Here is a 17,294-nt window from a genome sequence, read left to right as displayed (position 1 = left end):
CAGTCCTCTGGGCCGGATTTGAACCAGCGACCTATGGATAACTGTGAATCCTCCACTACAGTCCACCGCTCTACCAACTGAGCTCCTAGAGGCTCTGTATACTTTCTTATTCCTACTCATTGCTTTACGTCCGTCCCTGTCTGCCGTCTGCACACACTGCTACTCAGCGCGGCCATATAGACGCACAGGAAATGCAATCATCGGCTGCAACTGCAAACATTGCCCAGATTAAGTTTTATAATGCTCGATGGTGTCGATTAGGTTAAAATATGCAAGTAGGAAGTGTCTGAAGTATGTCAGAGGACTGCTAAGTGTATTACGAGTCTTATCCTGCTGTCTGGTTCCATGGTGTAACGGTTAGCACTCTGGACTCTGAATCCAGCGACCCGAGTTCGAATCTCGGTGGAACATTCGTTTAGTCTAAATTTTGTGTAATAAGAGTTTCTCGCTGAGGAAGTAGCAGCAATAGGCTCACGGCGTTAGTTTCTACGTTTGTGTAAAAAACGATGCGTCTATAAAACGGCCGAATATTGGTGCGACTTTGTGACCTATATAGAACATTAAACGAGTAATACCTGTAAGAGCAAGCAATTTTACGATAATTCGAAGAAATATCATTATCCCACGAAGGTTAAAAATCCCATGATTATCAACTAGCTATTACAAGCTGAGCAAATGAATTTCCTTTAAAATAGGTTTAAAACATAGGGAGGTTCTGACTCAGTGGGCATTCTCTGGAGCCTCTTTGCTGATGAGATTAGAAAAACAGTCCTCTGGGCCGGATTTGAACCAGCGACCTATGGATAACTGTGAATCCTCCACTACAGTCCACCGCTCTACCAACTGAGCTACCACAGGCTCTGTATACTTTTTTATTCCTACTCATTGCTTTACGTCCGTCCCTGTCTGCCTTCTGCACACACTGCTACTCAGCGCGTCCATATAGACGCACAGGAAATGCAATCATCGGCTGCAACTGCACACATTGCCCAGATTAAGTTTTATAATGCTCGATGGTGTCGATTAGGTTAAAATATGCAAGTAGGAAGTGTCTGAAGTATGTCAGAGGACTGCTAAGTGTATTACGAGTCTTATCGTGCTGTCTGGTTCCATGGTGTAACGGTTAGCACTCTGGACTCTGAATCCAGCGATCCGAGTTCGAATCTCGGTGGAACCTTCGTTTAGTCTAAATTTTCTGTAATAAGAGTTTCTCGCTGAGGAAGTAGCAGCAATAGGCTCACGGCGTTAGTTTCTACGTTTGTGTAAAAAACGATGCGTCTATAAAACGGCCGAATATTGGTGCGACTTTGTGACCTATATAGAACATTAAACGAGTAATACCTGTAAGAGCAAGCAATTTTACGATAATTCGAAGAAATATCATTATCCCACGAAGGTTAAAAATCCCATGATTATCAACTAGCTATTACAAGCTGAGCAAATGAATTTCCTTTAAAATAGGTTAAAATAGGTTCTGACTCAGTGGGCATTCTCTGGAGCCTCTTTGCTGATGAGATTAGAAAAACAGTCCTCTGGGCCGGATTTGAACCAGCGACCTATGGATAACTGTGAATCCTCCACTACAGTCCACCGCTCTACCAACTGAGCTAGCAGAGGCTCTGTATACTTTCCTATTCCTACTCATTGCTTTACGTCCGTCCCTGTCTGCCGTCTGCACACACTGCTACTCAGCGCGGCCATATAGACGCACAGGAAATGCAATCATCGGCTGCAACTGCAAACATTGCCCAGATTAAGTTTTATAATGCTCGATGGTGTCGATTAGGTTAAAATATGCAAGTAGGAAGTGTCTGAAGTATGTCAGAGGACTGCTAAGTGTATTACGAGTCTTATCCTGCTGTCTGGTTCCATGGTGTAACGGTTAGCACTCTGGACTCTGAATCCAGCGATCCGAGTTCGAATCTCGGTGGAACCTTCGTTTAGTCTAAATTTTCTGTAATAAGAGTTTCTCGCTGAGGAAGTAGCAGCAATAGGCTCACGGCGTTAGTTTCTACGTTTGTGTAAAAAACGATGCGTCTATAAAACGGCCGAATATTGGTGCGACTTTGTGACCTATATAGAACATTAAACGAGTAATATCTGTAAGAGCAAGCAATTTTACGATAATTCGAAGAAATATCATTATCCCACGAAGGTTAAAAATCCCATGATTATCAACTAGCTATTACAAGCTGAGCAAATGAATTTCCTTTAAAATAGGTTTAAAACATAGGGAGGTTCTGACTCAGTGGGCATTCTCTGGAGCCTCTTTGCTGATGAGATTAGAAAAACAGTCCTCTGGGCCGGATTTGAACCAGCGACCTATGGATAACTGTGAATCCTCCACTACAGTCCACCGCTCTACCAACTGAGCTACCAGAGGCTCTGTATACTTTCTTATTCCTACTCATTGCTTTACGTCCGTCCCTGTCTGCCGTCTGCACACACTGCTACTCAACGCGGCCATATAGCCGCACAGGAAATGCAATCATCGGCTGCAACTGCAAACATTGCCCAGATTAAGTTTTATAATGCTCGATGGTGTCGATTAGGTTAAAATATGCAAGTAGGAAGTGTCTGAAGTATGTCAGAGGACTGCTAAGTGTATTACGAGTCTTATCCTGCTGTCTGGTTCCATGGTGTAACGGTTAGCACTCTGGACTCTGAATCCAGCGATCCGAGTTCGAATCTCGGTGGAACCTTCGTTTAGTCTAAATTTTCTGTAATAAGAGTTTCTCGCTGAGGAAGTAGCAGCAATAGGCTCACGGCGTTAGTTTCTACGTTTGTGTAAAAAACGATGCGTCTATAAAACGGCCGAATATTGGTGCGACTTTGTGACCTATATAGAACATTAAACGAGTAATACCTGTAAGAGCAAGCAATTTTACGATAATTCGAAGAAATATCATTATCCCACGAAGGTTAAAAATCCCATGATTATCAACTAGCTATTACAAGCTGAGCAAATGAATTTCCTTTAAAATAGGTTTAAAACATAGGGAGGTTCTGACTCAGTGGGCATTCTCTGGAGCCTCTTTGCTGATGAGATTAGAAAAACAGTCCTCTTGGCCGGATTTGAACCTGCGACCTATGGATAACTGTGAATCCTCCACTACAGTCCACCGCTCTACCAACTGAGCTACCAGAGGCTCTGTATACTTTCTTATTCCTACTCATTGCTTTACGTCCGTCCCTGTCTGCCGTCTGCACACACTGCTACTCAGCGCGGCCATATAGACGCACAGGAAATGCAATCATCGGCTGCAACTGCAAACATTGCCCAGATTAAGTTTTATAATGCTCGATGGTGTCGATTAGGTTAAAATATGCAAGTAGGAAGTGTCTGAAGTATGTCAGAAGACTGCTAAGTGTTTACGAGTCTTATCCTGCTGTCTGGTTCCATGGTGTAACGGTTAGCACTCTGGACTCTGAATCCAGCGATCCGAGTTCGAATCTCGGTGGAACCTTCGTTTAGTCTAAATTTTCTGTAATAAGAGTTTCTCGCTGAGGAAGTAGCAGCAATAGGCTCACGGCGTTAGTTTCTACGTTTGTGTAAAAAACGATGCGTCTATAAAACGGCCGAATATTGGTGCGACTTTGTGACCTATATAGAACATTAAACGAGTAATACCTGTAAGAGCAAGCAATTTTACGATAATTCGAAGAAATATCATTATCCCACGAAGGTTAAAAATCCCATGATTATCAACTAGCTATTACAAGCTGAGCAAATGAATTTCCTTTAAAATAGGTTTAAAACATAGGGAGGTTCTGACTCAGTGGGCATTCTCTGGAGCCTCTTTGCTGATGAGATTAGAAAAACAGTCCTCTGGGCCGGATTTGAACCAGCGACCTATGGATAACTGTGAATCCTCCACTACAGTCCACCGCTCTACCAACTGAGCTACCTTTTTTTTTTTTTTTTTTTTTTTTATATCATCACAGATACAGTTTGCTATACGGCCACGACGCGAAACTGATTTCCAGAAATCGTCTTCCTCCTCTGAGTATCGAAGCTACGACCCCTGGTTTACTACACCAGTGCTCTACCACTGAGCTAAGGAGGCGCGGCCTAGCGGCACTCTTGAGTACTTCGGCCTTACGGTCGCCTGCATCATCAGACTTCAGCTGACAACACTTCATATTATCTTCTAATATTTGCAGCTATGGCGACCCATTACTGCTTAGCTACACATCTGACACGTAACCGATGTGCTCTCCAAACAACAACACTTGCATTTCAGAACATGTCTTTCACACATGTCTACAAAATCACCTTCACCTTCAAATACAGTTTCCTTGCGACTGATAGAGACGTAGGCAAAGTTTAAAGTTGCTATTTACATTACATCACGTTAATCAGAAAAACGGTAATTTAAATCTGCAGCGGAACAAAATTCCGTTCTGCCCAGCGTGGGGCTCGAACCCACAACCCTTGGATTAAGAGTCTCACGCTCTACCGACTTTTTTTTTTTTTGTACATCTCATTTTATTCGGTTTTGTTTTTTTTTTTTTTTGTCCGACGCCTTATCCATTTTTTTTAAGTCCGACGCCTTATCCATTTTTTTTTTTTCTCCTGAACGACCCTTTTTTTTTTAGGCGCCTCGGACCGCTTTTTATTGTGTTTTATAAGGATGCATATCAGTAGGCGCATGACGGGGACAACGAGGGCAGGGGTCAAAAAACTCGAGGCCTGGCCACGATGCCCCCACCATCACTCCCACCGAATGGCTCCTTCAGTGCATTTTAATTGTTATAGAAAAGCGGGTATAGTCGTGTATATTTTTCGCCTGCTCTCATTATTGTGGTAAGGAGCACTGGTTGTACGACATCTGGGGGTGAGATCCCATTGCAAAGCCGTCATTCGAGTTTTCAGTCAACAGACATTCGAGTAAGAAACATGTGATTATACTGCAAATACAGCGAGCATTTATGGGACACTTATTGGGGGGCAGACGTAACATGAATGGATAAAAGAATAGGCATTTCCTTCATCTTGAACGTAGATTCATACTTCACTTCTTCATTACCCCTAAAATAGTACATTTAGTGTTAGACTGTGCGCTTTAACCAACACCTATTCGTTCGAATAAAATGATCAACATGTTTCCATACATTTTCCTGTGGTCTGCATGTTGCTGAATGTTGCTGTACTCCATTTGCATAAAAAGCTTGAATTCCGTTTCGTCGTCACCACCTATTTTATTGATAATGTAATGAACAAACTGTCCCATTAACCAGTGTATTGCATTATTTTTGGTTTTCGGGTAATATTTAGCTTCAGGTCTGAAAAGCACCATAGGAGTAATGGAATTGGGTGACGTTCGTTGCAGTAGTGCAAGACTTTTCCTGAGCCAATGCCAATTGTTGAGATTGCCAGCACACGTAAATCTATGAATCACAGTGTCAACTAGTTTACATTTCTGACATAAGGGGGTTTCAGCTTTCCCAATTTTATAAAGCGGCTCGTTGGTGCTGACAATATTATTGACGGCTTTGTACCATGCCGTTACCACATCTGAATTGAGCCCGTTAAAACTAATATTCTCCCAAATTGCATCCCAGTTGTGAGTCATATATTTCGTGGCGATTTTATTTTGTCCTTCATATTGTTGTTTTTGTCTCATGATATCTCTGGCTGTAATGTGCAGTGAAGTTCTGAGTTTCTCGTTAACATAGCTCAATTCTGTGTACAAGATCCTAACGTATCGCAGTCGGGGGTTTTGTACGTCTGCCGGTGGTTGAAGGCTTTCTGGTTGGACACATTTAAACAATTGTGTAGTAATACTGTCGGGGTTGGAGTGAAATATGTTTAAAGACCTTTTTATGAAAAGCGAAGAAGCTTTATTGCGTATGTCTACCAGTCCGAGGCCTCCATTTCTAGGATGTAAAGTCGCAGTTCTTAGGTTAACCCTGAAGATTTCCCCCTTCCATAAGAAATTTGCAACCTTCGACATTATTTTCTGAGCTATCAACTTCGGCAAGGGAAAAACTTGTGCCATATAGAATGCCTTTGAGAGAATGCATAAGTTAATGAACCTGACCCTCTGAACCTGGTTCATAAGTCGTTGTGAGTTCTCAATAAGTCCCCCTTGAATCTTTGTTAAAACCTCTTTCCAATTGAGGGCTGTCATCCTCATTGGACATGCCGTCAGGATTGTCCCCAGGGTTTTATGTGTGGTAACTGACTTCGCCCAATCGATTTGTATCCGTTCAAGACCCCGCATTCCCAGGATTGTACTTTTATTTTCGTTTGTTGTCGCACCCGATGCGTGGCAGTAGTTTTGAAGAATGGCCCCTAGTCGAATTACATCATCTTGCCCTCTTATGACGACACCAACATCGTCAGCATAGGCTCTCACTACAGTTTTCCTGCCAGTTATAGTTATGCCCTTTAACCTTTCATGAACACTTCTTAAAAATGGCTCTAACGACACAACAAACAAAAACATAGATAATGGACTTCCCTGTGGGATGCCGCGGTTTATTTGAATTTGCCGCGTCAGCTGACAGTTGACAGCTAATTTAGCGTTCAGACCAGTAGCAACGTTTTTTATAACATTAACTGTTTTGTGGACGAGTCCCATTTTTGTCAGTACCTCAAATAGGAAGCGGTGATTCACCGAGTCGAAAGCCTTAGTAAAATCTATAAAAAGTAAAGCACATTTGATATTGGAAACCGATGTTAAGGCGATGATGTCTCTATATTCAGAAATCGTATTAAAAATACTTCTATTTGCTGCACATGACTGATGTTGACTAATTAATTTGTCGGTCAGAGGGGAAAGTCTCTTTTTTAAAATCCTGCATACTATTTTGTAGTCAGAGTTTAAAAGTGAAATAGGGCGGTAATTGTTTAAACTTTTCGTCCCTTTGTTTTTCGGTAAAAGTACAATTGTGCTGTCTTTAAAATCTGCAGGTATCGTCTGCTCGTTAAAAATCTCATTGACAATGCATGTAAACGTGTCACCAATTAAAAACCAGAACTTTCTGTAAAATTCTACAGGGAGTCCGTCGGGTCCAGCAGATTTATTCACCGGGGACTTGGTTATTGTCTCACGAACCTCTTCGTTACTGACTTCAGAAAGGATTTCGTCGTTTTCAGAACTTGTCAATTGTGGGGATAAAACACTGAGAAACTCTTGCAGAGACCCCTCTTGAGGTGGGCTGGAGGAATATAATGCATAGTAGTACTGGTATACTGCATTTAGAATCTCCTTCTGAGACGTCAGTGTTGTCCCATTGGGGGTTTTAAGTTCACTAATAACAGTGCGTCGCCTATTCTTTGCATGCCGAAGCAGATGATATAAGGATGTTGTTTCATCATCTACCACCGACTTCGCCTTTGACTTCAGTTTTAAACCTTCCATCTGTTGTCTTTTAATGGCGAGTAATTTCGCTTTGGTGTGTCTGATGTCTTGTAATCTAATGGTTGACACGTTTGCCTGTTCATAGAGGTCTCGCAACAAACTGTAATAAAATTCCATACTGTTTTTTAACTCCCACGCTCTTTCTCTGCTGTATCTGATACACACTTTTCTCAGTCTCGGCTTTGCAACCTTAATCCACCAGTCTAAGGTTGTTCGCAGATGATGCTGTAATTTACCGTCTAGTAAGGTCATCCGAAGACCAGTATCAGCTGCAAAGCGATTTAGAAAAGATTGCTGTATGGTGTGTCAGGTGGCAGTTGACGCTAAATAACGAAAAGTGTGAGATGATCCACATGAGTTCCAAAAGAAATCCGTTGGAATTCGATTACTCGATAAATAGTACAATTCTCAAGGCTGTCAATTCAACTAAGTACCTGGGTGTTAAAATTACAAACAACTTCAGTTGGAAGGACCACATAGATAATATTGTCGGGAAGGCGAGCCAAAGGTTGCGTTTCATTGGCAGGACACTTAGAAGATGCAACAAGACAACTAAAGAGACAGCTTACACTACACTCGTTCGTCCTCTGTTAGAATATTGCTGCGCGGTGTGGGATCCTTACTAGGTGGGATTGACGGAGGACATCGAGAGGGTGCAAAGAAGGGCAGCTCGTTTTGTATTATCGCGTTATAGGGGAGAGAGTGTGGCAGATATGATACACGAGTTGGGATGGAAGTCATTACAGCATAGACGTTTTTCGTCGCGGCGAGACCTTTTTACGAAATTTCAGTCACCAACTTTCTCTTCCGAATGCGAAAATATTTTGTTGAGCCCAACCTACATAGGTAGGAATGATCATCAAAATAAAATAAGAGAAATCAGAGCTCGAACAGAAAGGTTTAGGTGTTCGTTTTTCCCGCTCGCTGTTCGGGAGTGGAATAGTAGAGAGATAGTATGATTGTGGTTCGATGAACCCTCTGCCAAGCACTTAAATGTGAATTGCAGAGTAGTCATGTAGATGTAGATGTAATACTGTGGGGTGCCTCTCGATCGATCGCAGACATAAGGTCCACGCATCCGATACCGCGTCTGCCAAATCTTGCTCTTTTAAGAGAGAGACATTTAGATGCCACTGGTTCCTAAAAATCTGAATCGGCTGTGGAGATAAATTAATGCACGCCTTCATACTGCAGTGGTCACTAAAATATACAGGTACGATTTCTGAATTTAGTAGACATCTTTCCAAGTTTTGGGAAACATAGATTCTGTCTATTCTACTGCGCGAAGTCTGTGTTATATACGTATATTCAACCTTCGTTGGATATTTTAGTTCCCATGCGTCCTTTAGTTTTAGGTCGGTTACTAGGCGTTTAAGTTCTAAAGAACCGTTAAAATGTGGTTGTTGATCTTTACGATTTAACACACAGTTAAAATCACCGCCCATTATAAAACTGTTTGGGTTTCGACGTAATAAATATATAAGTTCCTCTTTATAAAATGCTGCCCTGTCCTGTCTATTACTATTTCCTGAGGGCGCGTATAAGTTAATCAATGTGGTACCTAAAACGTTAATACTAATTGCCCTTCCAGATTCCAACCGCTCCACTTGAGATACGGGAATCCCTTCCCTGAGCAGAAACGCTGTTCCTATATGTGTGTCACAAGATACGTTAACAATTGCGGTGTATCCTGGTATTACAAATTCCGTCGTTACAACCTCCTGTAGCAAAGCGATATCGGTTCCAGAGTCATACAAAAATTCCTTGAGAGCAGCTAGCTTTAATGAGGTTCGAATTTTATTTATATTGATCGTTGTGATAGAGTATGCTTGCATCTCTAACTTGCTACTGGCCACCGACAAAGTTGGTCAAAAAAACTGTTGTACTTTTGGTATGCTGAAATCCGGTTTAGAACTACAGTCATTCAGAACTTGGTAGCAGTCCTAGTAACACGGTCGCTAAACGTTACTTTGTCTGCCATTGTCATCCCGCACCTTAGTACTGAGGGGCTGTTCGACATTGAGTGTGTCAGGAGGCTCATCTGGAGCACCTTCTCTGACAATTTCATATCGTATATTTTTCTGTGATTTTACGTCCGACTTGTCCGCTTTTTGTTTGGCTTGGGTGCGAGAAACAGTAAGATTCGGTTGTGGTTTTAGCGTACGGCGGTGGACGCCCTGAAACCCGTGACCTGATTTTGTTGTGGCAACACTCGACGCGGCCGCTTCAGCAGCAGTGTCTAGAAAGACCTGGTTTGTAAACACTGTCTGCTGTTTACATGCTACCTTCGGTTGTTGTGACGCTTGCGACGGTGTTTGCTTATTTTCCGGTTCAGGAGTAAACACTTTCACCTGTTTACACTCTGGTGCCGGTTGCTGTGCTGTTGCGGTGTCGCGGTGTTGTTGTTCTACCGCTTCCGCGAACTTCCCGTCGGTAAACAGCTGATTATCGCTGTTTACAGCTGGGCAAGTTGTCACTGCTTGGGGGACTTCTACTTTCTCGCTGTCGGCAGCTGCCGTTGCATTTTCTGGCAGTGAGCGAGATGTATCAGAAACTGCAATTAAATCTACTTGCATTCCGTCTAGGGGCAAATGCAAATTTTCATCGCCAGCTTTCTGTTTACGTACAGCAGGAGATTGTCGGGAGGTGTCATCATCAGAATGATCATCTGTATGTTCAAGTGGTCGTTTCTTGGTTAGTACGTCTAACTCACGGGCAGAGGAATCACAATTGAAGCGTGTTACCAGGGGTGGAAAATCACTGCCATCAACAGCAATAGTTCCAGTACTAGGTACAGGATCCGAACCCTCACCCTGTTTGGCCGTGTTATCGGTTGCCAAAACTTCGCTCAAGGTCATCTTGCGGCGTTGGACTAAATTTGTTTTTAGTACAAAGACACGACGGGGACAGTCCTGCCTTAAATGACCCGATTCATTGCATATATGGCACGTAGGGGTTTGACCAGTATAAATCACGTGTGCTTTATGCCCGTCAACAGTTATATGAGACGGGATATTCGTCTTTACTTCCATCTCTACCGAACGAATACCATTGAAGCTCTGAATTTTAAATTGCTTCGACCAACGTTCGTTAACTATATCCTTTACCTCACCATATTGAGACAGGGCAACCTTGATTTTCTCATTATCTATCTCGATAGGTAAATTTAACACCCGCACAGATCTATAAAGAGCATCAGCTCTCCTGATAGCCACTTTACTTGTAGTGCCGTCTCTATGCAAAAATTCGACATGATACCCGAATTTTCCAATAATTTTATCGACCGAAACGGGATCCAAAAACTTTACGAAAACACAGTAGTTGTCAGTATCTAGCTGAGTGGTATGCACCATATCAGAATTTATGCCAAGTACCTGATCAAGCCAATCATGAATTTCCAGAGCAGTCGGCTGAACACGTCGTGTTTCCTTAGCGAAGGCAAAAACCAGCGTATTCTTCCTCACAGTTGTAGCCATGGTATGCAGTAATCAACGGGAGATTCCGGTAATTACCGAAAACTCCACAAACGACAAATAATCGTCGGTAGAAAACACAAAAACAGAACACAGGAGGCGGAAAAAACACGAGTTACACACGAAGAAAATTACAAAACTCAAGAACACTGAAACGCAAAGGTAAACACTGGCGAAACACTGACTACACGCAGCAACGGTGACACGTCCGTACGCGTCGGCAGCTAGCGCCAGATTCAGAGGCTCTGTATACTTTCTTATTCCTACTCATTGCTTTACGTCCGTCCCTGTCTGCCGTCTGCACACACTGCTACTCAGCGCGGCCATATAGACGCACAGGAAATGCAATCATCGGCTGCAACTGCAAACATTGCCCAGATTAAGTTTTATAATGCTCGATGGTGTCGATTAGGTTAAAATATGCAAGTAGGAAGTGTCTGAAGTATGTCAGAGGACTGCTAAGTGTATTACGAGTCTTATCATGCTGTCTGGTTCCATGGTGTAACGGTTAGCATTCTGGACTCTGAATCCAGCGATCCGAGTTCGAATCTCGGTGGAACCTTCGTTTAGTCTAAATTTTCTGTAATAAGAGTTTCTCGCTGAGGAAGTAGCAGCAATAGGCTCACGGCGTTAGTTTCTACGTTTGTGTAAAAAACGATGCGTCTATAAAACGGCCGAATATTGGTGCGACTTTGTGACCTATATAGAACATTAAACGAGTAATACCTGTAAGAGCAAGCAATTTTACGATAATCCGAAGAAATATCATTATCCCACGAAGGTTAAAAATCCCATGATTATCAACTAGCTATTACAAGCTGAGCAAATGAATTTCCTTTAAAATAGGTTTAAAACATAGGGAGGTTCTGACTCAGTGGGCATTCTCTGGAGCCTCTTTGCTGATGAGATTAGAAAAACAGTCCTCTGGGCCGGATTTGAACCAGCGACCTATGGATAACTGTGAATCCTCCACTACAGTCCACCGCTCTACCAACTGACCTACCAGAGGCTCCGCATACTTCCTTATTCCTACTCATTGCTTTACGTCCGTCCCTGTCTGCCGTCTGCATCCACTGCTACTCAGCGCGGCCATATAGACGCACAGGAAATGCAATCATCGGCTGCAACTGCAAACATTGCCCAGATTAAGTTTTATAATGCTCGATGGTGTCGATTAGGTTAAAATATGCAAGTAGGAAGTGTCTGAAGTATGTCAGAGGACTGCTAAGTGTATTACGAGTCTTATCCTGCTGTCTGGTTCCATGGTGTAACGGTTAGCACTCTGGACTCTGAATCCAGCGATCCGAGTTCGAATCTCGGTGGAATCTTCGTTTAGTCTAAATTTTCTGTAATAAGAGTTTCTCGCTGAGGAAGTAGCAGCAATAGGCTCACGGCGTTAGTTTCTACGTTTGTGTAAAAAACGATGCGTCTATAAAACGGCCGAATATTGGTGCGACTTTGTGACCTATATAGAACATTAAACGAGTAATACCTGTAAGAGCAAGCAATTTTACGATAATTCGAAGAAATATCATTATCCCACGAAGGTTAAAAATCCCATGATTATCAACTAGCTATTACAAGCTGAGCAAATGAATTTCCTTTAAAATAGGTTTAAAACATAGGGAGGTTCTGACTCAGTGGGCATTCTCTGGAGCCTCTTTGCTGATGAGATTAGAAAAACAGTCCTCTGGGCCGGATTTGAACCAGCGACCTATGGATAACTGTGAATCCTCCACTACAGTCCACCGCTCTACCAACTGAGCTACCAGAGGCTCTGTATACTTTCTTATTCCTACTCATTGCTTTACGTCCGTCCCTGTCTGCCGTCTGCACACACTGCTACTCAGCGCGGCCATATAGACGCACAGGAAATGCAATCATCGGCTGCAACTGCAAACATTGCCCAGATTAAGTTTAATAATGCTCGATGGTGTCGATTAGGTTAAAATATGCAAGTAGGAAGTGTCTGAAGTATGTCAGAGGACTGCTAAGTGTATTACGAGTCTTGTCCTGCTGTCTGGTTCCATGGTGTAACGGTTAGCACTCTGGACTCTGAATCCAGCGATCCGAGTTCGAATCTCGGTGGAACCTTCGTTTAGTCTAAATTTTCTGTAATAAGAGTTTCTCGCTGATGAAGTAGCAGCAATAGGCTCACGGCGTTAGTTTCTACGTTTGTGTAAAAAACGATGCGTCTATAAAACGGCCGAATATTGGTGCGACTTTGTGACCTATATAGAACATTAAACGAGTAATACCTGTAAGAGCAAGCAATTTTACGATAATTCGAAGAAATATCATTATCCCACGAAGGTTAAAAATCCCATGATTATCAACTAGCTATTACAAGCTGAGCAAATGAATTTCCTTTAAAATAGGTTTAAAACATAGGGAGGTTCTGACTCAGTGGGCATTCTCTGGAGCCTCTTTGCTGATGAGATTAGAAAAACAGTCCTCTGGGCCGGATTTGAACCAGCGACCTATGGATAAGTGTGAATCCTCCACTACAGTCCACCGCTCTACCAACTGAGCTACCAGAGGCTCTGTATACTTTCATATTCCTACTCATTGCTTTACGTCCGTCCCTGTCTGCCGTCTGCACACACTGCTACTCAGCGCTGCCAAATAGACGCACAGGAAATGCAATCATCGGCTGCAACTGCAAACATTGCCCAGATTAAGTTTTATAATGCTCGATGGTGTCGATTAGGTTAAAATATGCAAGTAGGAAGTGTCTGAAGTATGTCAGAGGACTGCTAAGTGTATTACGAGTCTTATCCTGCTGTCTGGTTCCATGGTGTAACGGTTAGCACTCTGGACTCTGAATCCAGCGATCCGAGTTCGAATCTCGGTGGAACCTTCGTTTAGTCTAAATTTTCTGTAATAAGAGTTTCTCGCTGAGGAAGTAGCAGCAATAGGCTCACGGCGTTAGTTTCTACGTTTGTGTAAAAAACGATGCGTCTATAAAACGGCCGAATATTGGTGCGACTTTGTGACCTATATAGAACATTAAACGAGTAATACCTGTAAGAGCAAGCAATTTTACGATAATTCGAACAAATATCATTATCCCACGAAGGTTAAAAATCCCATGATTATCAACTAGCTATTACAAGCTGAGCAAATGAATTTCCTTTAAAATAGGTTTAAAACATAGGGAGGTTCTGACTCAGTGGGCATTCTCTGGAGCCTCTTTGCTGATGAGATTAGAAAAACAGTCCTCTGGGCCGGATTTGAACCAGCGACCTATGGATAACTGTGAATCCTCCACTACAGTCCACCGCTCTACCAACTGAGCTACCCGAGGCTCTGTATACATTCTTATTCCTACTCATTGCTTTACGTCCGTCCCTGTCTGCCGTCTGCACACACTGCTAATCAGCGCGGCCATATAGACGCACAGGAAATGCAATCATCGGCTGCAACTGCAAACATTGCCCAGATTAAGTTTTATAATGCTCGATGGTGTCGATTAGGTTAAAATATGCAAGTAGGAAGTGTCTGAAGTATGTCAGAGGACTGCTAAGTGTATTACGAGTCTTATCCTGCTGTCTGGTTCCATGGTGTAACGGTTAGCACTCTGGACTCTGAATCCAGCGATCCGAGTTCGAATCTCGGTGGAACCTTCGTTTAGTCTAAATTTTCTGTAATACGAGTTTCTCGCTGAGGAAGTAGCAGCAATAGGCTCACGGCGTTAGTTTCTACGTTTGTGTAAAAAACGATGCGTCTATAAAACGGCCGAATATTGGTGCGACTTTGTGACCTATATAGAACATTAAACGAGTAATACCTGTAAGAGCAAGCAATTTTACGATAATTCGAAGAAATATCATTATCCCACGAAGGTTAAAAATCCCTTGATTATCAACTAGCTATTACAAGCTGAGCAAATGAATTTCCTTTAAAATAGGTTTAAAACATAGGGAGGTTCTGACTCACTGGGCATTCTCTGGAGCCTCTTTGCTGATGAGATTAGAAAAACAGTCCTCTGGGCCGGATTTGAACCAGCGACCTATGGATAACTGTGAATCCTCCACTACAGTCCACCGCTCTACCAACTGAGCTACCAGAGGCTCTGTATACTTTCTTATTCCTACTTATTGCTTTACGTCCGTCCCTGTTTGCCGTCTGCACACACTGCTACTCAGCGCGGCCATATAGACGCACAGGAAATGCAATCATCGGCTGCAACTGCAAACATTGCCCAGATTAAGTTTTATAATGCTCGATGGTGTCGATTAGGTTAAAATATGCAAGTAGGAAGTGTCTGAAGTATGTCAGAGGACTGCTAAGTGTATTACGTGTCTTATCCTGCTGTCTGGTTCCATGGTGTAACGGTCAGCACTCTGGACTCTGAATCCAGCGATCCGAGTTCGAATCTCGGTGGAACCTTCGTTTAGTCTAAATTTTCTGTAATAAGAGTTTCTCGCTGAGGAAGTAGCAGCAATAGGCTCGCGGCGTTAGTTTCTACGTTTGTGTAAAAAACGATGCGTCTATAAAACGGCCGAATATTGGTGCGACTTTGTGACCTATATAGAACATTAAACGAGTAATACCTGTAAGAGCAAGCAATTTTACGATAATTCGAAGAAATATCATTATCCCACGAAGGTTAAAAATCCCATGATTATCAACTAGCTATTACAAGCTGAGCAAATGAATTTCCTTTAAAATAGGTTTAAAACATAGGGAGGTTCTGACTCAGTGGGCATTCTCTGGAGCCTCTTTGCTGATGAGATTAGAAAAACAGTCCTCTGGGCCGGATTTGAACCAGCGACCTATGGATAACTGTGAATCCTCCACTACAGTCCACCGCTCTACCAACTGAGCTACCAGAGGCTCTGTATACTTTCTTATTCCTACTCATTGCTTTACGTCCGTCCCTGTCTGCCGTCTGCACACACTGCTACTCAGCGCGGCCATATGGACGCACAGGAAATGCAATCATCGGCTGCAACTGCAAACATTGCCCAGATTAAGTTTTATAATGCTCGATGGTGTCGATTAGGTTAAAATATGCAAGTAGGAAGTGTCTGAAGTATGTCAGAGGACTGCTAAGTGTATTACGAGTCTTATCCTGCTGTCTGGTTCCATGGCGTAACGGTTAGCACTCTGGACTCTGAATCCAGCGATCCGAGTTCGAATCTCGGTGGAACCTTCGTTTAGTCTAAATTTTCTGTAATAAGAGTTTCTCGCTGAGGAAGTAGCAGCAATAGGCTCACGGCGTTAGTTTCTACGTTTGTGTAAAAAACGATGCGTCTATAAAACGGCCGAATATTGGTGCGACTTTGTGACCTATATAGAACATTAAACGAGTAATACCTGTAAGAGCAAGCAATTTTACGATAATTCGAAGAAATATCATTATCCCACGAAGGTTAAAAATCCCATGATTATCAACTAGCTATTACAAGCTGAGCAAATGAATTTCCTTTAAAATAGGTTTAAAACATAGGGAGGTTCTGACTCAGTGGGCATTCTCTGGAGCCTCTTTGCTGATGAGATTAGAAAAACAGTCCTCTGGGCCGGATTTGAACCAGCGACCTATGGATAACTGTGAATCCTCCACTACAGTCCACCGCTCTACCAACTGAGCTACCAGAGGCTCTGTATACTTTCATATTCCTACTCATTGCTTTACGTCCGTCCCTGTCTGCCGTCTGCACACACTGCTACTCAGCGTGGCCATATAGACGCACAGGAAATGCAATCATCGGCTGCAACTGCAAACATTGCCCAGATTAAGTTTTATAATGCTCGATGGTGTCGATTAGGTTAAAATATGCAAGTAGGAAGTGTCTGAAGTATGTCAGAGGACTGCTAAGTGTATTACGAGTCTTATCCTGCTGTCTGGTTCCATGGTGTAACGGTTAGCACTCTGGACTCTGAATCCAGCGATCCGAGTTCGAATCTCGGTGGAACCTTCGTTTAGTCTAAATTTTCTGTAATAAGAGTTTCTCGCTGAGGAAGTAGCAGCAATAGGCTCACGGCGTTAGTTTCTACGTTTGTGTAAAAAACGATGCGTCTATAAAACGGCCGAATATTGGTGCGACTTTGTGACCTATACAGAACATTAAACGAGTAATACCTGTAAGAGCAAGCAATTTTACGATAATTCGAAGAAATATCATTATCCCACGAAGGTTAAAAATCCCATGATTATCAACTAGCTATTACAAGCTGAGCAAATGAATTTCCTTTAAAATAGGTTTAAAACATAGGGAGGTTCTGACTCAGTGGGCATTCTCTGGAGCCTCTTTGCTGATGAGATTAGAAAAACAGTCCTCTGGGCCGGATTTGAACCAGCGACCTATGGATAACTGTGAATCCTCCACTACAGTCCACCGCTCTACCAACTGAGCTACCAGAGGCTCTGTATACTTTCGTATTCCTACTCATTGCTTTACGTCCGTCCCTGTCTGCCGTCTGCACACACTGCTACTCAGCGCTG

General features: G+C 42.7%; 27 non-coding genes across 27 annotated transcripts; 13 read left to right on the top strand and 14 right to left on the bottom strand.

Moving 5' to 3' along the window:
- Positions 1 to 3: 3 nt before the first annotated feature.
- Positions 4 to 92, bottom strand: Trnay-gua (transfer RNA tyrosine (anticodon GUA)). Its single transcript is given in 2 exon segments — positions 4 to 39; positions 56 to 92. It is a non-coding gene; the product is annotated as a tRNA-Tyr (tRNA).
- A 247-nt stretch (positions 93 to 339) lies between these two features.
- Positions 340 to 414, top strand: Trnaq-cug (transfer RNA glutamine (anticodon CUG)). Its single transcript has one exon. It is a non-coding gene; the product is annotated as a tRNA-Gln (tRNA).
- A 355-nt stretch (positions 415 to 769) lies between these two features.
- Trnay-gua (transfer RNA tyrosine (anticodon GUA)) lies at positions 770 to 858 on the bottom strand. Its single transcript is given in 2 exon segments — positions 770 to 805; positions 822 to 858. It is a non-coding gene; the product is annotated as a tRNA-Tyr (tRNA).
- A 247-nt stretch (positions 859 to 1,105) lies between these two features.
- On the top strand, positions 1,106 to 1,177 carry Trnaq-cug (transfer RNA glutamine (anticodon CUG)). The gene has a single exon. It is a non-coding gene; the product is annotated as a tRNA-Gln (tRNA).
- Positions 1,178 to 1,528: 351 nt separating this feature from the next.
- On the bottom strand, positions 1,529 to 1,617 carry Trnay-gua (transfer RNA tyrosine (anticodon GUA)). The gene is given in 2 exon segments: positions 1,529 to 1,564; positions 1,581 to 1,617. It is a non-coding gene; the product is annotated as a tRNA-Tyr (tRNA).
- A 247-nt stretch (positions 1,618 to 1,864) lies between these two features.
- Positions 1,865 to 1,936, top strand: Trnaq-cug (transfer RNA glutamine (anticodon CUG)). The gene has a single exon. It is a non-coding gene; the product is annotated as a tRNA-Gln (tRNA).
- A 358-nt stretch (positions 1,937 to 2,294) lies between these two features.
- Positions 2,295 to 2,383, bottom strand: Trnay-gua (transfer RNA tyrosine (anticodon GUA)). The gene is given in 2 exon segments: positions 2,295 to 2,330; positions 2,347 to 2,383. It is a non-coding gene; the product is annotated as a tRNA-Tyr (tRNA).
- A 247-nt stretch (positions 2,384 to 2,630) lies between these two features.
- Trnaq-cug (transfer RNA glutamine (anticodon CUG)) lies at positions 2,631 to 2,702 on the top strand. Its single transcript has one exon. It is a non-coding gene; the product is annotated as a tRNA-Gln (tRNA).
- Positions 2,703 to 3,060: 358 nt separating this feature from the next.
- Trnay-gua (transfer RNA tyrosine (anticodon GUA)) lies at positions 3,061 to 3,149 on the bottom strand. Its single transcript is given in 2 exon segments — positions 3,061 to 3,096; positions 3,113 to 3,149. It is a non-coding gene; the product is annotated as a tRNA-Tyr (tRNA).
- A 246-nt stretch (positions 3,150 to 3,395) lies between these two features.
- Positions 3,396 to 3,467, top strand: Trnaq-cug (transfer RNA glutamine (anticodon CUG)). Its single transcript has one exon. It is a non-coding gene; the product is annotated as a tRNA-Gln (tRNA).
- A 363-nt stretch (positions 3,468 to 3,830) lies between these two features.
- On the bottom strand, positions 3,831 to 3,909 carry Trnay-gua (transfer RNA tyrosine (anticodon GUA)). Its single transcript is given in 2 exon segments — positions 3,831 to 3,861; positions 3,878 to 3,909. It is a non-coding gene; the product is annotated as a tRNA-Tyr (tRNA).
- Positions 3,910 to 11,333: 7,424 nt separating this feature from the next.
- Positions 11,334 to 11,405, top strand: Trnaq-cug (transfer RNA glutamine (anticodon CUG)). Its single transcript has one exon. It is a non-coding gene; the product is annotated as a tRNA-Gln (tRNA).
- Positions 11,406 to 11,763: 358 nt separating this feature from the next.
- On the bottom strand, positions 11,764 to 11,852 carry Trnay-gua (transfer RNA tyrosine (anticodon GUA)). The gene is given in 2 exon segments: positions 11,764 to 11,799; positions 11,816 to 11,852. It is a non-coding gene; the product is annotated as a tRNA-Tyr (tRNA).
- Positions 11,853 to 12,099: 247 nt separating this feature from the next.
- On the top strand, positions 12,100 to 12,171 carry Trnaq-cug (transfer RNA glutamine (anticodon CUG)). Its single transcript has one exon. It is a non-coding gene; the product is annotated as a tRNA-Gln (tRNA).
- Positions 12,172 to 12,529: 358 nt separating this feature from the next.
- Trnay-gua (transfer RNA tyrosine (anticodon GUA)) lies at positions 12,530 to 12,618 on the bottom strand. Its single transcript is given in 2 exon segments — positions 12,530 to 12,565; positions 12,582 to 12,618. It is a non-coding gene; the product is annotated as a tRNA-Tyr (tRNA).
- A 247-nt stretch (positions 12,619 to 12,865) lies between these two features.
- On the top strand, positions 12,866 to 12,937 carry Trnaq-cug (transfer RNA glutamine (anticodon CUG)). Its single transcript has one exon. It is a non-coding gene; the product is annotated as a tRNA-Gln (tRNA).
- A 358-nt stretch (positions 12,938 to 13,295) lies between these two features.
- Positions 13,296 to 13,384, bottom strand: Trnay-gua (transfer RNA tyrosine (anticodon GUA)). Its single transcript is given in 2 exon segments — positions 13,296 to 13,331; positions 13,348 to 13,384. It is a non-coding gene; the product is annotated as a tRNA-Tyr (tRNA).
- A 247-nt stretch (positions 13,385 to 13,631) lies between these two features.
- Positions 13,632 to 13,703, top strand: Trnaq-cug (transfer RNA glutamine (anticodon CUG)). The gene has a single exon. It is a non-coding gene; the product is annotated as a tRNA-Gln (tRNA).
- Positions 13,704 to 14,061: 358 nt separating this feature from the next.
- Positions 14,062 to 14,150, bottom strand: Trnay-gua (transfer RNA tyrosine (anticodon GUA)). Its single transcript is given in 2 exon segments — positions 14,062 to 14,097; positions 14,114 to 14,150. It is a non-coding gene; the product is annotated as a tRNA-Tyr (tRNA).
- Positions 14,151 to 14,397: 247 nt separating this feature from the next.
- Positions 14,398 to 14,469, top strand: Trnaq-cug (transfer RNA glutamine (anticodon CUG)). Its single transcript has one exon. It is a non-coding gene; the product is annotated as a tRNA-Gln (tRNA).
- Positions 14,470 to 14,827: 358 nt separating this feature from the next.
- On the bottom strand, positions 14,828 to 14,916 carry Trnay-gua (transfer RNA tyrosine (anticodon GUA)). Its single transcript is given in 2 exon segments — positions 14,828 to 14,863; positions 14,880 to 14,916. It is a non-coding gene; the product is annotated as a tRNA-Tyr (tRNA).
- Positions 14,917 to 15,163: 247 nt separating this feature from the next.
- Positions 15,164 to 15,235, top strand: Trnaq-cug (transfer RNA glutamine (anticodon CUG)). The gene has a single exon. It is a non-coding gene; the product is annotated as a tRNA-Gln (tRNA).
- A 358-nt stretch (positions 15,236 to 15,593) lies between these two features.
- Positions 15,594 to 15,682, bottom strand: Trnay-gua (transfer RNA tyrosine (anticodon GUA)). The gene is given in 2 exon segments: positions 15,594 to 15,629; positions 15,646 to 15,682. It is a non-coding gene; the product is annotated as a tRNA-Tyr (tRNA).
- A 247-nt stretch (positions 15,683 to 15,929) lies between these two features.
- Positions 15,930 to 16,001, top strand: Trnaq-cug (transfer RNA glutamine (anticodon CUG)). The gene has a single exon. It is a non-coding gene; the product is annotated as a tRNA-Gln (tRNA).
- Positions 16,002 to 16,359: 358 nt separating this feature from the next.
- On the bottom strand, positions 16,360 to 16,448 carry Trnay-gua (transfer RNA tyrosine (anticodon GUA)). The gene is given in 2 exon segments: positions 16,360 to 16,395; positions 16,412 to 16,448. It is a non-coding gene; the product is annotated as a tRNA-Tyr (tRNA).
- A 247-nt stretch (positions 16,449 to 16,695) lies between these two features.
- Trnaq-cug (transfer RNA glutamine (anticodon CUG)) lies at positions 16,696 to 16,767 on the top strand. The gene has a single exon. It is a non-coding gene; the product is annotated as a tRNA-Gln (tRNA).
- Positions 16,768 to 17,125: 358 nt separating this feature from the next.
- Trnay-gua (transfer RNA tyrosine (anticodon GUA)) lies at positions 17,126 to 17,214 on the bottom strand. Its single transcript is given in 2 exon segments — positions 17,126 to 17,161; positions 17,178 to 17,214. It is a non-coding gene; the product is annotated as a tRNA-Tyr (tRNA).
- Positions 17,215 to 17,294: the final 80 nt, after the last annotated feature.

The sequence above is a fragment of the Schistocerca gregaria genome, chromosome 2 (genome assembly GCF_023897955.1).
Source record: "Schistocerca gregaria isolate iqSchGreg1 chromosome 2, iqSchGreg1.2, whole genome shotgun sequence".
Classification (NCBI taxonomy): Eukaryota; Metazoa; Arthropoda; class Insecta; order Orthoptera; family Acrididae; genus Schistocerca; species Schistocerca gregaria.
Note: the sequence above shows the minus strand (reverse complement) of the source record. Positions and strands in the feature narration are given on the sequence as shown.